At 39.9% G+C, this 14,126-nt stretch overlaps 1 protein-coding gene across 2 annotated transcripts in view; it reads left to right on the top strand.

The window, feature by feature from the left end:
* Nucleotides 1-14,126, top strand: part of MOBP (myelin associated oligodendrocyte basic protein) — a 182,792-nt gene that overhangs the window by 79,970 nt on the left and 88,696 nt on the right. For both annotated transcript variants that reach the window (XM_032345989.1, XM_032345821.1), the window contains exon 6: nucleotides 7,418-7,518. The gene's annotated coding sequence lies outside the window, so the exon portion shown is untranslated. The remainder of the gene's footprint in view (nucleotides 1-7,417; nucleotides 7,519-14,126) is intronic.

Raw genomic sequence — 14,126 nt, 5'->3', positions numbered from 1 at the left:
GGTATGAAAGAGTCAGTCTAAAAAATGATTAACACTAACATGCATGCTATGTTGTAATGACAGAGTCCCATGACCTCTCCTGCATCTTTAAGGTTCAGCTAAATGCCACTCACGTCTTTGTACACCAGTTCTTCCCCTTGGATGCCCATAGACTGCTACTGTACTGATGATGTTTCTGTAAGACTTTCTACTTGACTGGGAGACTGAAATCAATCCGAGGCAAATATCCTATTATAGTTGCTCACGAATCAATTATCCTAAAGGAAATCACTTATGGAAGACTTGAAACACTAACATCATACCATTTAAAAATGCCCATTTTTGATGGCTGCATAGTATTCCATTGTGTATATATACTATGCAGCCATCAAAAGAAATGAAATCTTGCCATTTGCGACAACATGGATGGAACTAGAGCGTATCATGCTTAGCGAAATAAGTCAAGCAGAGAAAGACAACTATCATATGATCTCCCTGATATGAGGAAGTGGTGATGCAACATGGGGGCTTAAGTGGGTAGAAGAATAATCAATGAAACAAGATGGAATTGGGAGGGAGACAAACCATAAGTGACTCTTAATCTCACAAAACAAACTGAGGGTTGCTGGCGGGAGGGGGGTTGGGAGAAGGGGGTGGGATTATGGACATTGGGGAGGGTATGTGCTTTGGTGAGTGCTGTGAAGTGTGTAAACCTGGTGATTCACAGACCTGTACCCCTGGGGATAAAAATATATGTTTATAAAAAATAAAAAATAAAAAATTATAAAAAAAATAAAAAACAAACAAACAAAAAAAATGCCCATTTTTTTCTTTTCATTGAAATTTAAATTTGTTAACATATAGTTTTCATTTCAGGAGTAGAATTTCATGATTATCCATCATGTGGTATCCATGTTTCCCTTCCAGTCTTCCCATCCTTTGTATTATGTGGTGTGTGTGTGTGTGTGTGTGTCTGGGCATGTTTGTGTGTGTCCATGTATGTCCACTAAGTTATGGACTTATTATCCCATAGAGGCCATCGAGCCAGTGGAAGGTTCATTAAGGAGATGAGCCAGGGAGCATGAGCTGACACTCTAACCCAGCTGTGCAGGGGATTTGCAACAAGGGTGTTAGGCACCAAGCTCACAACTGAGGTTTCCATTGAGTTCCTATTTCCTACTGTTCTTTGGGTGTGTGATTGCAGGAGCCAAGCATTTGTAAGGCTTTGCAAATGTCCTCAAATACACTGAAATCTCTCACGGCTTCTCTGCTTCAGCCAGAAATGACCTCAGCACTGACAGATGTTACTTGCACTATCTTGCATGGGCCCTCTCATCCCTTAGAATCTGTGGGCTGACCAGGACCACACGAGCTTTCTAGGTGCATTGCACATCAGTGCTAGGCCTCATAAGCTCTGAAGTGCCCCTATAACTACCCGGCTTTATGAGGCCATGGAGGCTTCCTTCTAATGTTTTGGCTGTCTGGAGGATCTCTGTGGACTCTGATAACTACCAATCATGGATTCAGATGCAGAAACACCTTTGCTCTTTAATGACCCTGTGGCTAAGAGATAAGTGCAGGTCAGTAGCCCAGAACATCAACAGTGGGACCTAGGCCTTGGTTCACATTGTGACCTTTCCATGTAGGAAGTCAAGAGCTAGGGCCATTCATGTCAGCTCCATCTCTGGTCATGGAAAGGAATACTGAAACATTCCCCAGATACAAATGCAGAGGAGGAGGATGAGTCAATGTAGGCAAAACATGCACGTGAGGAGTATTTTCATTTTTCTCTTTAGAAAGCCAACCCTTGCACAGTACTGGTTAAGTGAGATAGAGCTCCTGACGGAACACGCACACACATACACCCCCATACACTCGTGCAGTCATGTTTACAGTCATGCTGCATAGACTCATACATAGACAGCCTTCCACCCTCATACCAAAAAATCACACCTAATTTAACGACTTCCTTCTAGAGTCTATGGAACATGGTTATAGTTTTCACAATAGAAGTGGTTTATATCACTTCCCCTTACCCACATTGTCTGTGGGAACCTGGACCCTGTGAAGGAATAAAAATACATCAATGTGGTTGCACTGATTGTAAAAAAAAAGGTACTGTCCCCACATAGGAAGTTATTCCTAGGGGGAACTTGAGGGGTAGATAGTAGAAATTTTCTGTATTATCAGTTCAACCTTTATGTCATGTAAACCTATTCCAAATCCTGTCCATTAAGTTTTAAAGGTTTAAAACAGTGACTCAGGGAGAGATCTCTATCTCCCTATATTCCAGATTCAGATAAGTTCTAAGATTTACCTAGAGATGTTGTTTCCTTTTTTAAATTAAAAAAAAATTTTTTTTAGTGTTCAAAGATTTGTTTATGCACCATACCCAGTGCTCCATGCACTGGGTGCATGCAATATGTACCTTCTTTAATACCCACCACCAGGCTCAACCATACCCCCACCCCTCCCTTCCAAAACCCTCAGGTTGTTTCTCAGAGCCCATAGTCTCTGATGTTTTGTCTCCCCCTCCAATTTCCCCCAATTCACTTTTCTTTGTTGTTTCCTGTAAGACTGAACCGGACTTTGAGTTCAATACTACCACTAGTTGACTTAGTAAATTTAAATTTGTACACATGAAATTACAGAAAAATGTGCCATCACATTTTTTTTTTTGCTTTCTCATTAGCATAAGTTACTTAGTGAGAGAGAGAGAGTATTCTGGATCAACATCATGAAGAAATTTCCGCAATAACTTCTTTTGGCTTATCAGTGGGTTGGACCCTATTGTGGGGCCAGAAGCAGCCTTGTCTGGTCTGTCTATTGATGATAGGTGATTTTCCTGAGTTGGCTGGAACATTATCTTCTGTGTCCTCCAGATACAATCCTGGGAAAGAGGTAACAGAGGAGATGGCTGTTGGCAAATTACAGGCAGAAGACCAGAGGGAAATTTGTCATACTTTATACATGGTTCAGTCCTCTGATGCCTTCTTCCTCAGCTGCCCAGCAGAGACTCATGGATCAAAGTGGGAGTTATGAAGATGGTACAGAGTGTGTGCACTTAAAACCCCACACCAAACAGGTTTTATGGGAAAATACATTTCTTTAGCTGAGACACTAGAGAAACGCCACACAGCACAGTGAGCATATGTGATTGCCTAGGTTCACATTCCACTTCAGAGGAACATGTCCCTCAGAGATTACGGGGACACCCCTATACCTGAGTTCCCTCATCTAGGATGTGGAAATGAGGCAACAACTTACTTGGCCCAAGTAAAGCCATAAGGAAAGGAAAGGACTGGTGCTTGACCATTGTTCTGTAAGTGTCCAGCTTTTAAATGACTAGAGAATGAGCTGGGCACTTGGTAATGGGTGATGCCAGATAGGGAAGTTGGATGGCTCCACAGCAAGGGAAGATTGAAGCTTAGTGCTTAGCCTTGTCCTTAGCCATGGGACCTATCTTTCCCATGGCTAAGGACACAGCTCATGGGGAATATGTATTATAGTCTGCTATGATCTCACATCAGCAATGTTAACATGGTAGCAAGCAGGGATCCTCACCCATGTTTTACAGTGAAGCTGTTGGAAAATTCATCAGAATTGTTGAAACTTAGGGAAGTTAAAATGTGAGGAGCAGAAGAAACTTGCCCAGAGTAGCCACAGTGATGAATGATGGATCTGGAGCAGGAATGTAGTTAGATCCAGGGCATGGGAATCCCTGACCACCTGAGACCTGCCTGGGGCTCTTGTGAAAATGCCCCAGACCCCTGAACCATGATTCTCTTCAGTTTATCCATGCATCTTGCCCCAAGCTTTCTATGGCGTAGGGTGGGTGCCCTGGAAGAAGCATTTGACCAGAGAAAAATCCAAATCTTAACTCAGCCTTATAACTCTATGAATCAGTCCCTGACTCCAGAATGGTGTAATGAATTAAATCTGTGATTCTCAGAGACTTGCTTTTGATCTGGCAAAGGTCTGAGGGGCTTCGACTAAGGCCTTGCCAAGAGCAGGCCTGGCTACCCTGGCTCGGTCCGCATCTACCTGCCCCTTCTGTCCTCCTACACATCCTGTCCCGAGTCTCAGTATTGCTCATCCTCTCCAGATCACACAATGGCAGGGAACAAGCTCCTTCCTCTTTTTGGAAGATTCCACAGCTTGGAGATCCCACCCCTGGACTCTGAGAACATCAGGCAGATACTCCATTGGTCAGTTGCAAAATATTCATTCCACTGGGACAATGACATTGTCCCTTCTCACCAACAGTCCTCAGCATCACTCAAACAGCCAACGAATGTGTCCACAGTAGCCCACAAAATTCCATAAGAATTTCCAGTTTCATTCCTTATGAAAACCCCTGTGTTCAGACTGCTAATAATTTCCCTCAAATTCTGACATGTGCTGGTCACAGTAATTTTCCTCTAACTCTCCAAAAGTAATGACTATTGCTGCAGTGGCAACATCCTCCTGATCCATTGAAGGCAGTATGGTGTGTTTCTGTGTGTTCTCTGTAAGAATGTGTACCACACTGGTAATTGGAAATAGAACATTTTCCTAAATATCAGGAGAGTAAAAGCAGTCAAATTGATAGAAGAATGACAAACATACAAACAGTAATGCGAAAATTATAAAATACATTTAGGTAACCCCATAGATGACTGGGAGGGTGCAAAAAAAAAAAAAGTTAAGTATATCTTAGTGAGAGTTACCTAGTCCATTTGATGAAACAGCCTTTAGAACATGAATATGTACATACCTATAGAACAACAATCCAGGTTTCCCATCGTAGGAAGCCTCTTCTCTTATTACTACTCAGCTTCCTCTCAGTGCAGAGAGTGACAGTTGAAATGAAGGGCACAGGATATATCATCACATTCCCATGGCGACGGGTCATTTTACACCTTTCCGAGTGATTGTGCCTCTACACAGTATGGGTCCAGGTGCTGCGCTCAGTGTCTGTCTCCATATTCATGTGTGGCCTTAGGAAGACAGATTTGTTTCACAAACTGATCCCAAGTCCACATATTGTTATTCTGTTTAACAAGTTCTGTGAGAGAAAATATCCTGCAAGCCAAATAGAGCTGACAGAGAAAATTTCAATATGATTCACAGAGTAAAGCTAGCATGTGGAGAATAAAGAGAAGATTCCTTCTTGGTCTAAAACACCATTTACACCCATTTTCTCTATTCCTGAGCTACCAGACATTTCTAGAACAAACAATGAAAATTACTTGCAGAGGAAAAAAATAAGCAATAGTAGAATATTGAATTTTAAATGTCATATTTTCTTTGTTTCAGCATATGATTTTTGAATTATAGATATTTTCTTACTCTCTGTTGATGTACATTTATTTTTCCCCCTGTACACAGTAAATCTATGCTTTAGGTTATCTCATTTGTGTGAATTCCCTGAACATCTTCCCTTGTCTCTCTGCATATGGAAGAATGGTTATTCTCTGAGTAATGAAGAAAAAAGAATATGTGTTCACCAGCAGGTTGGTTGAAAACACATAATTGGTGCTTTCCTAAACATCTTTCAGATAAGCAACACTCTGGGATTATATGTGTGCTCTGGCTCCTAATCCTAAACTTAATCATACCGCTTCTGATCCTGTGGCTGTGAAAACTTGTCAAGGAAGTCATGTGCCCAGCCCCCAACCAAATTATAAGTGAGCATGATCATATAAAGAAGAGAGTGTTGTCAATTTAAAGCACATTTCTCAGTGGAAAGAAGGCTAGGTTGTGGAGAAAGGAGAACCCTCTTACACTGTTGGTGGGAATGGGAGATGGCACAACCACTTTGGAAAACATTATGCAGGTTCCTCAAAAAGCTACAACCAGAGCTACACTATGACCCAGCAATCACACTACTGGGTATTTACACCAAAGATACAGAGATACTGAAAAGAAGGGCCACATGCTCTGCAATGCTCATAGCAACAATGTCTATGAGAGCCAAACAGTAGAAGGAGCGGAGATGCCCTTCAAGAGAATGGGTAAAGAAGTTGTGTTCCATATATACAATGGAATATTACTCAGCCATTAGAGAAGATTAATACCCAACACTTGCACCAACATGGATGGAACTGGAGAAGATTATGTTAAATGAAGTAAGTCAAGCAGAGAGACAATCATCTTGTGGTTTCACTTGTTCGTGGAACATAAGGAGTAGGATGGAGGACATTAGGAGAAGGAAGGGGAAAATGAAAAGAGGGAAACCATGGGTGGAGAAGAACTATAAGAGATGATGGACTCTGGGAAATAATCTGTGGATTTTAGTTGGGGGGGGGGGAGTGGGTGTATCGGTGAGCCCATATGGGTGATGGGTATTAAGAAGAGCACATATTGCATGGAGCACTGGGTGTTATACACAAACAATGAACCGTGGAACACTATATAAAAAACTAATGCTGTGCTGTAGGGTGAGTAAGAAAAAAAATAATAATGAGGTCTTTCCAAAATTAAAAAAAAAAGTCAGGCTGAAAGGGTTGAAAGAACCACTGTTTTTTATGCTAAATTGAAGAAATGTAATCAACACCCTCCCCCCTACACACCAAAAAAAAAAAAAAAAAAAGGAAGGAAAGGGAAAGAAATGGTAACAAGTTTTAAAATTTCTTCATGCACATACTAGTTTAAAACATTGCCACTAGCAAGATTACCACTCCAAAATCTGTGATACATGACATATCTCTCTGGACAGGGCCAAGGCAAGTCAACATAGGTTGGCCTCCTGCCTCCATCACTATGTGGTGCCTGAAGAGTACACAGGTTTAACAGGTCTTTGAGAATGATGATAAGAGCATGAAACTCATCATCTACCTTAAGTGTTGCTCTGTCAAGGAATCTTATCCTCCACTCATACATTAAGTTGCATGATTGGGATACCCCTAGAAATTTCTGCACTTTTTCCATTAAACAGTGCACATGCTTTATCTACTAAGGGATTTGTGAACAGGGTGTCTGGAGATCAATTTCCCCTTCAGACTTGGAGCTTAGCAATGAATGAGGTCAAACTTATTTGGTTCCTTCCAGCTCTTTGCTCACCTGAAGGGTGATGGGTCATACTAAAGTAGCATAATGCTGTCTCCAGGCACAAGTCCATGTATCCTCCTACCCTCAAATCTAAATTCCTAAATCTCCCACAAGAAAATGCTTTCTTCTTAAAGTAGGCAGCATAATGGAACCAGCAACAAACATGATTCAACTGAAGAGAATCCATGTAGACACTTCCTCCATTCTCATAGACTTGGGTTTCTATGTATTTGCTCACAGGAATCTCAATGTTTTGGATTTGTGGATGCAGCTGCAGGCCTGGTTGGGGATGTGGAGTAGTTTCTGTCACAAGGACCCATTTCCGTTCTCATTTGGGAGAGTGGTGAAGGGAGCACACTGTGGTAAGTTTCCTTCTCAGGTTCCAACATTTGCATTTGTTCTGCAGGGTACAGTGAGGCCCTGAAGAATCTGAGCATGATAAGAATGTGGACTGAGCAGCTACCATCACATTCCTGCTGAACAAAGTAAGGCAAAGGGAAGCAACAGGTAAGAGGAAATATAATCTTACACTTTTAGCTTGAGGACTTCTAATCAAAGAGAAATAGTCAATCTAAAAAGGGGCAAACGCCAAAACGTCTGCTGGTTTTAATGATGAAGTCACATGCCCCATGGCTGCTTGAGGTCCAACTAAATTGCAACTATATGTTTCACTTTTCTAAGACTTTTCCAAAGACCATGAAGCACTTGAGCAGAAGTAAAAAATAATCAGCTATGAAGGAAATCCAAAGCCCAGTCAGGGTGACTTGTCATTTCATACCCTCAGACATCTCTCATCCAAAAGACAGATAAGCATTGGTGAGGATGTGGAGAAATTAGAGCCCTTACACACTGTGAGCAGGAACAAAAAAGGGTATAGTAATTTGGGCAAGAGTGTTGCAGAAATTTAAATAGTACAATCCAGGTACCACGTGACCCAACAACTCCCCTCCTAGGCATATACCTAGAAGAACTGAAAGCATATGGCCACACAAAATCTTACCCATGAATGTTCCTAGCAGCATTATTCATAATCATCCCAAAGTGAAATCAACCCAAATGTTCTTCCACTGAGAACAAACTGTGTAGTATTTATACAGTGGAATACTGATCAGCCAAATAAAAGACAGGAAGAACCCACTCATGCTACAACATCGATGGACCTTCAAAACATTATGCTAAATAATGTAGCATATTGTACATGCTACATAATGTAGCTCAGCGAAAGCAAACTGAACCAAAACAAACCAAAACAAAACAAACTCCACCAGTTCTTAGGAAAGGTTTTGAATGGAGTGATTGAACCTCTGAATAAGAAATTAGACTCACATTTCTTATGGTTCCACCTAAAAAGGTGACATGAAAAATGATACAGCCTAGGTAATGGTGTATCTTTTGAAGGCATCCATTTTTGAGAGCAACAATATTAAGACATAGATCCTGTGTAATCACGAAGTGTTAGATCTTCCAGAATCCCAGAGAAAAAACCTGGAATTCAGATTCCATTGCATAGGCACTGCACTGAGTCCTCCTTGTAATGGGAGCATCAAAAGGGATGCTATGACACATAGTGAAAAGTTCAAAGCATGCAATGTTTCACAAGGCTATTTGTCATAGAGAACAAAGTGGTGGTTATCGAAGTGGAGCTGAGTGGAGGGAAGGGCAAACTGTGTGAAGGGAATTTAGAGTACCCTGATCCTGATGAGCAAGGAATAATGCATCGAATTATACTGGAATTAAGAGAGAAAAGTGAAATTACCCTGGAATTAAGGGAATATACTGGAGTTAAGAGAAGAAAATGTAATAACATAAAGTGAAATCAAACCAGAGAACATTTAAAAAATCTGAAAGGTGATTTGTTGGCCCTGGATCCATCTAAAGTATCCAGGATGTAACAGACATTGATATGGATCAGGGAAACCAGCAGGCAAAGTCACAAATAATTGTAAAAACTTCAATATTGTGTGCAGTGAGAGTTCACGGGCATGTGTCTATGAAATTTTATCAGATGAAAGTGTACCTTCCACAAGTATTCAAAAACACATAGAGAGTTTAGGCCCTTGTCAGAAAGGTAGGTGGCTACACCTCAACCACAACTCAACAGAATGACTGGGATAGGAACTCCAAACAAAGAACAATCCCAGACACAGTGGCCTCTCCTGCAGCTCTAATAGATATGAATCTAACTAAGCCACATATCAGAAATGGACTTTAAGGTAGCAGTTATGAAGACAATAGTCAGACTGGAGAAAACTATTAATGGCAACATAGATTCATTAAGGGCAGAAGTGAGAGCAGACTTGGCAGAACTTAAAAATGCTATCAGTGAGATCCAATCTCATCAAGATACTCTAACATTTAGGGTAAATGAGGCAGAACAACAAATTAGTGATCTTGAAGACAAACAGATAGAAAAGAAGGAGCAGGAACAAACAGTTTAGAATCCTTGAAAACAGATTTAGAGACATGAATGACAGCATGAAACATTCCACTCTCAGAATTTTGGGGATCCTTGAGGGGCTGGAGAGAGAAAGTGGAATAGAAGATATATTTGACCAAATCTTAGCCAAGAACTACCCTAATCTAGTGAAAGAAACAAGCAATCATGTCCTAGTGACAGAGAGGACACCCCTCAAGATCAATGAGGGCAGACCAAGGCCCAGGCATGTAATGATAAAACTCACAAATCTTAGAACCAAGGAAACCATTTTAGAGGGCAGTTAGTGGGGAGAGATTCCTTATGTATAGAGGGGAGGAAAATCAGGATAACATCAGACCTGTCCACAGAAACCTGGCAAGCTAGAAAAGGCTGGTAAGACATAGTCAGGTTACTAAATTAGAAGAATAGTCAGTCAAGACAAGTCAGACAAGACAAGACAAGTCAAGTCAGTCAATGACAAGCAAGGCTGTCATTCAGAATAGATGGAGACATAAAAAGCTTCCAGCACTGGCAGTGTCTGAAGAAATATGTGACCACTAAACTGGCTCTGCAAGAAATTTTAAGGGCAGGGGGTGTTCTATTAAAGGAGAAAGACCCCAAGAGTGACAAAGAACAGAGATATACAAAGACAATCTGTAGAAAACAAGGACTTCACAGACAACATGACGACGATAAAATCCTATCAGTCAATAATCACTCTCAAGATGAAGGGCCTAAATGATCCCATAAAGTGGCACAGGGCTGCATATGGATAAAAATACAGGACCCACCCATATGCTGTCTACAAGAGACGCATTTTGAACCTAAAGATACATCCACACTGAGAGTGAAGGGATGGAGAATAATCTTTCATGCTAACAGACTTCAGTAGAAAGTTTGGGTAGCAATTCTAATATAAGACAAATTAGATTTTAAGTTAAAACTATAGTTAGAGATACAGAAGGACACTATATCATCCCTAAAGGAGATGACAATTGTTTTTTTTTTTTAAAGATTTTATTTATTTATTTGACAGAGAACACAAGTAGGCAGAGAGGCAGGCAGAGAGAGAGGAGGAAGCAGGCTCCCTGCTGAGCAGAGAGCCCGATGCGGGACTCGATCCCAGGACCCTGAGATCATGACCTGAGCCGAAGGCAGCGGCTTAACCCACTGAGCCACCCAGGCACCCAGGAGATGACAATTGTAAATACCTATGCCCCCAACATTGGAGCAGCCAACTACATAAGCCAACTGTTAGCAAAATAAGGAGACATATTGATAAGAATATCACAACTGTAGAAGATCTTTACACTCCATTCTCAGCAACTGACAGATCATCTAAGCAGAAAATCAGCAAAGAAATTTAAGAGCTTTGAATGACACACTGGCACATATGGACCTCAATGATGTACACAGAACATTCCACCTTAAAACAATAGACTACTCATTCTTCTCCAGTGGACATGAAACTTACTCCAGAATAGACCATATACTGGGTCACAAATAAGGGCTCAACCAAAACCAAAAGACTGAGATTATTCCCTACATATTCTCAGACCAAAATGGAACTCAATCACAAGAAAAAGTCTGGAAGAAATTCAAACAATTGGAAACTAAAGACAACCCTGCTCAAGAATGTTTGGGTCAACCAGGAGATCAAAGAAGAACTTAATCAATTCATGGAAATCAATGCAAACAAAGACACATTGATCCAAAACCTATGTGATACAGCAGTGTCATTCCTAAAGGGGAAATACATAACCATCCATACCTCACTCAAAAAAGTAGAAAAATCCCAAATAAACAAATTATCTTTACACGTTCAAGATCTGAAGGATCAGCAACAAATTAAGCCTACCCATGCACAAGAAGGGAAATAATTAAGATTAGAGCAGAGATCAATGAATTAGAAACCAGAAACACAATAGAACATATTAACAAAACTATAAGCTGGTTCAATGAAGGAACTAATAAGATGGTTAAACCAGTGAACAGACTTACATAAAAGAAAAAATAAAGGACCCAAATTAATAAAATTATGAATGAAAGGGGAGAGATTGCGACTAACACCAAAAAAAAAAATACAATTCTGATAAATTGTTATCAATAGCTATATGACAATAAATCAAGCAACCTGGCAGAAATGATGCAATCCTAGAAACCTATAAACTATCAACACTGAAATAGAAAGAAATGAACAACCTGAATAGACCCATAGTCAGTAACGAGATTGAAACAATGACCAAAAACCTCCCCAAAAAAAGAGTCCCAGACCTAATAGATTCCTTGGGGAATTCTACCAAACATTAAAAGAAGAAATAATACCTATTCTCCCAAAGCAGTTTCAAAAAATAGAGACAGAAGGAAAACTTCCAGACTCTTTCTGTGAGTCCAGCATTACCTTGAGTCCCAAACCAGGCAGAGACCCCATCAAAAAGGAGAATTTCATACTAATATACCTGATGAATATGGACCCCAAGATTCTCAACAGGATCCTAGTTAATAGTATCCAATAGTACATTGAAAGGATTCCCCATAATGACCAGGTGGGATTTATCCCTGGGAAGAAAGGGTGATTGAATATTTGCAAGTCAATCAATGTGATAGAAAACATAAATAAGAAAGAAGAACCACATGGTCCTCTCAATTGATGCAGAAAAAGCATTCGATAAAATACAGCATCCTTTCCTAATTAAAACTCTACACAGTATAGGCATAGAGGGAACGTTTCTCAACGTCCTAAAATCCATCTATGAAAAATCCACAGGGAATATTATTCTTAGCGGGGAAAAGCTGAGAGCCTTCCCATTGAGATCAGGAATATGAGAAGGATGCCCACTCTCACCACTATTGTTGAACATAGTACTAGAAGTCCTAGCAATAGCAATCAGACAATGACAACAAAATAAATAAAAAATATTCAAATTGACAAAGAAGAAGCGGAACTCTCCCTCCTCACAGAAGACATGATACTCTATGTGGAAAACCCAAAATTCTCCATCTCCAAATTACTAGGACTCATACAGCAATTCAGTAATGTGATAGGATACAAAATCAATGCACAAAAATCCGTTGCTTTCTTATACACCCACAATGAAACTGTAGAAAGAGAAATTAAAGAATTGATTCCATTTACATTAGCACCAAAAACTATAAAATATCTTGTAATAAATCTAACCAAAGAAGTAAAATATCTATACTTGAGGAACTACTGAACACTCATGAAAAACATTGAAAAATTGAAAAATTGAAAAAAACAGTCCATGCATATGGATCAGAAGAATAAAATTACTAAATGTCTATGTTGCCCAGGAGAATCTATACTTTTAATGCCATGCCCATCAAGCCTAATATTTGTATGGAACCAGAAAACATGCAGAATCACCAAAGAAATGTTGAAAAAGTAAAGCAAAACTGTGGACATCATGTTGCCTGATTTCAAGCCATATTTCAAAGCTCTTGTCAGCAGGACAGCATGGTACTGGCACAAAAACAGACACTTAGACCAATGCAACAGAATAGAGAGCCCAGATATGGACCCTCCAACTCTATGGTCAACTAATCTTCAACAAAGCAGGAAAAATATCCAATGGAAAAACAACAGTCTCTTCAATAAATGGTGCTGGGAGAATTGAACAGTTATATACAGAAGAGTGAAAATTGACAATTCTCTTACACCATACACAAAGATAAACTCAAAATGGATGAAAACCTCAACATGAGAGAGGAATTCATCCAAATCCTAGAGGAGAACATAGGCAGGAGCCTCTTTGACATCAGCCATAGCAACTTCTTACAAGACATGTCTCCAAAGGCAAGAGAAACATAAGTGAAAGTGAACTTTCGGGACTTCAAGATCAAAAGCTTCTGTGCAGCAGAGGAAACAGTCAACAAAACAAAGAGGCAATCCAAGGAATGGGAGAAGATATATTTGAAAATATCTTCTCCCATTCCTTGGGATACTACAGACAAAGGGCTGAAATCCAAGTTCTATAAGGAACTTCTCAAGTTCAACACCCTAAAAACAGATAAACAAGTCAAAAAATGAGCAGAAGACATGAAGAGACACTTCTCCAAAGAAGACATACAAATGACTAACAGATGAAAAAATTGTTCATTAACATTAGATGTCAGAGAAATTAAAATCAAAAGCACATTGAGATACCACCTTACACCAGTTAGAGTGGTGGTGGGTATTAAGGAGGGCACATATTACATGGAGCACTGGGTGTGGTGCATAAACAATGAATCTTGGAACACTGATTAAAAAAAAAAAAAACAGGTAACATGATGCCCCCAGTTTTATTTTTGTTTTTCAACATTTCCTTAGCGATTCGGGGTCTCTTCTGATTCCATACAAATTTTTGGATTATTTGCTCCAGCTCTTTGAAGAATACCAGTGGAATTTTGATTGGAATGGCATTAGAAGTATAGATTGCTCTAGGCAGTATAGACATTTTAACAATGTTTATTCTTCCGTTCCAAGAGCATGGAATGGTCTTCCATCTTTTTGTGTCTTCAGTTTTTTTCATGAGTGTTCTGTAGTTCCTCAAGTACAGATCTTTTACCTTTTTGGTTAGGTTTATTCCCAGGTATCTTATGGTTCTTGGTGCTATAGTAAATGTTACCTGATTTCAAGCTTTATTACAAAGCTTGAAATCAAGCATAATCTCTTCCAGTCCCGTCCAAGACAGCATGG

Source organism: Mustela erminea, chromosome 1 (assembly GCF_009829155.1).
Source record: "Mustela erminea isolate mMusErm1 chromosome 1, mMusErm1.Pri, whole genome shotgun sequence".
Lineage (NCBI taxonomy): Eukaryota > Metazoa > Chordata > Mammalia > Carnivora > Mustelidae > Mustela > Mustela erminea.
This window is presented reverse-complemented; position numbering and strand designations above follow the sequence as displayed.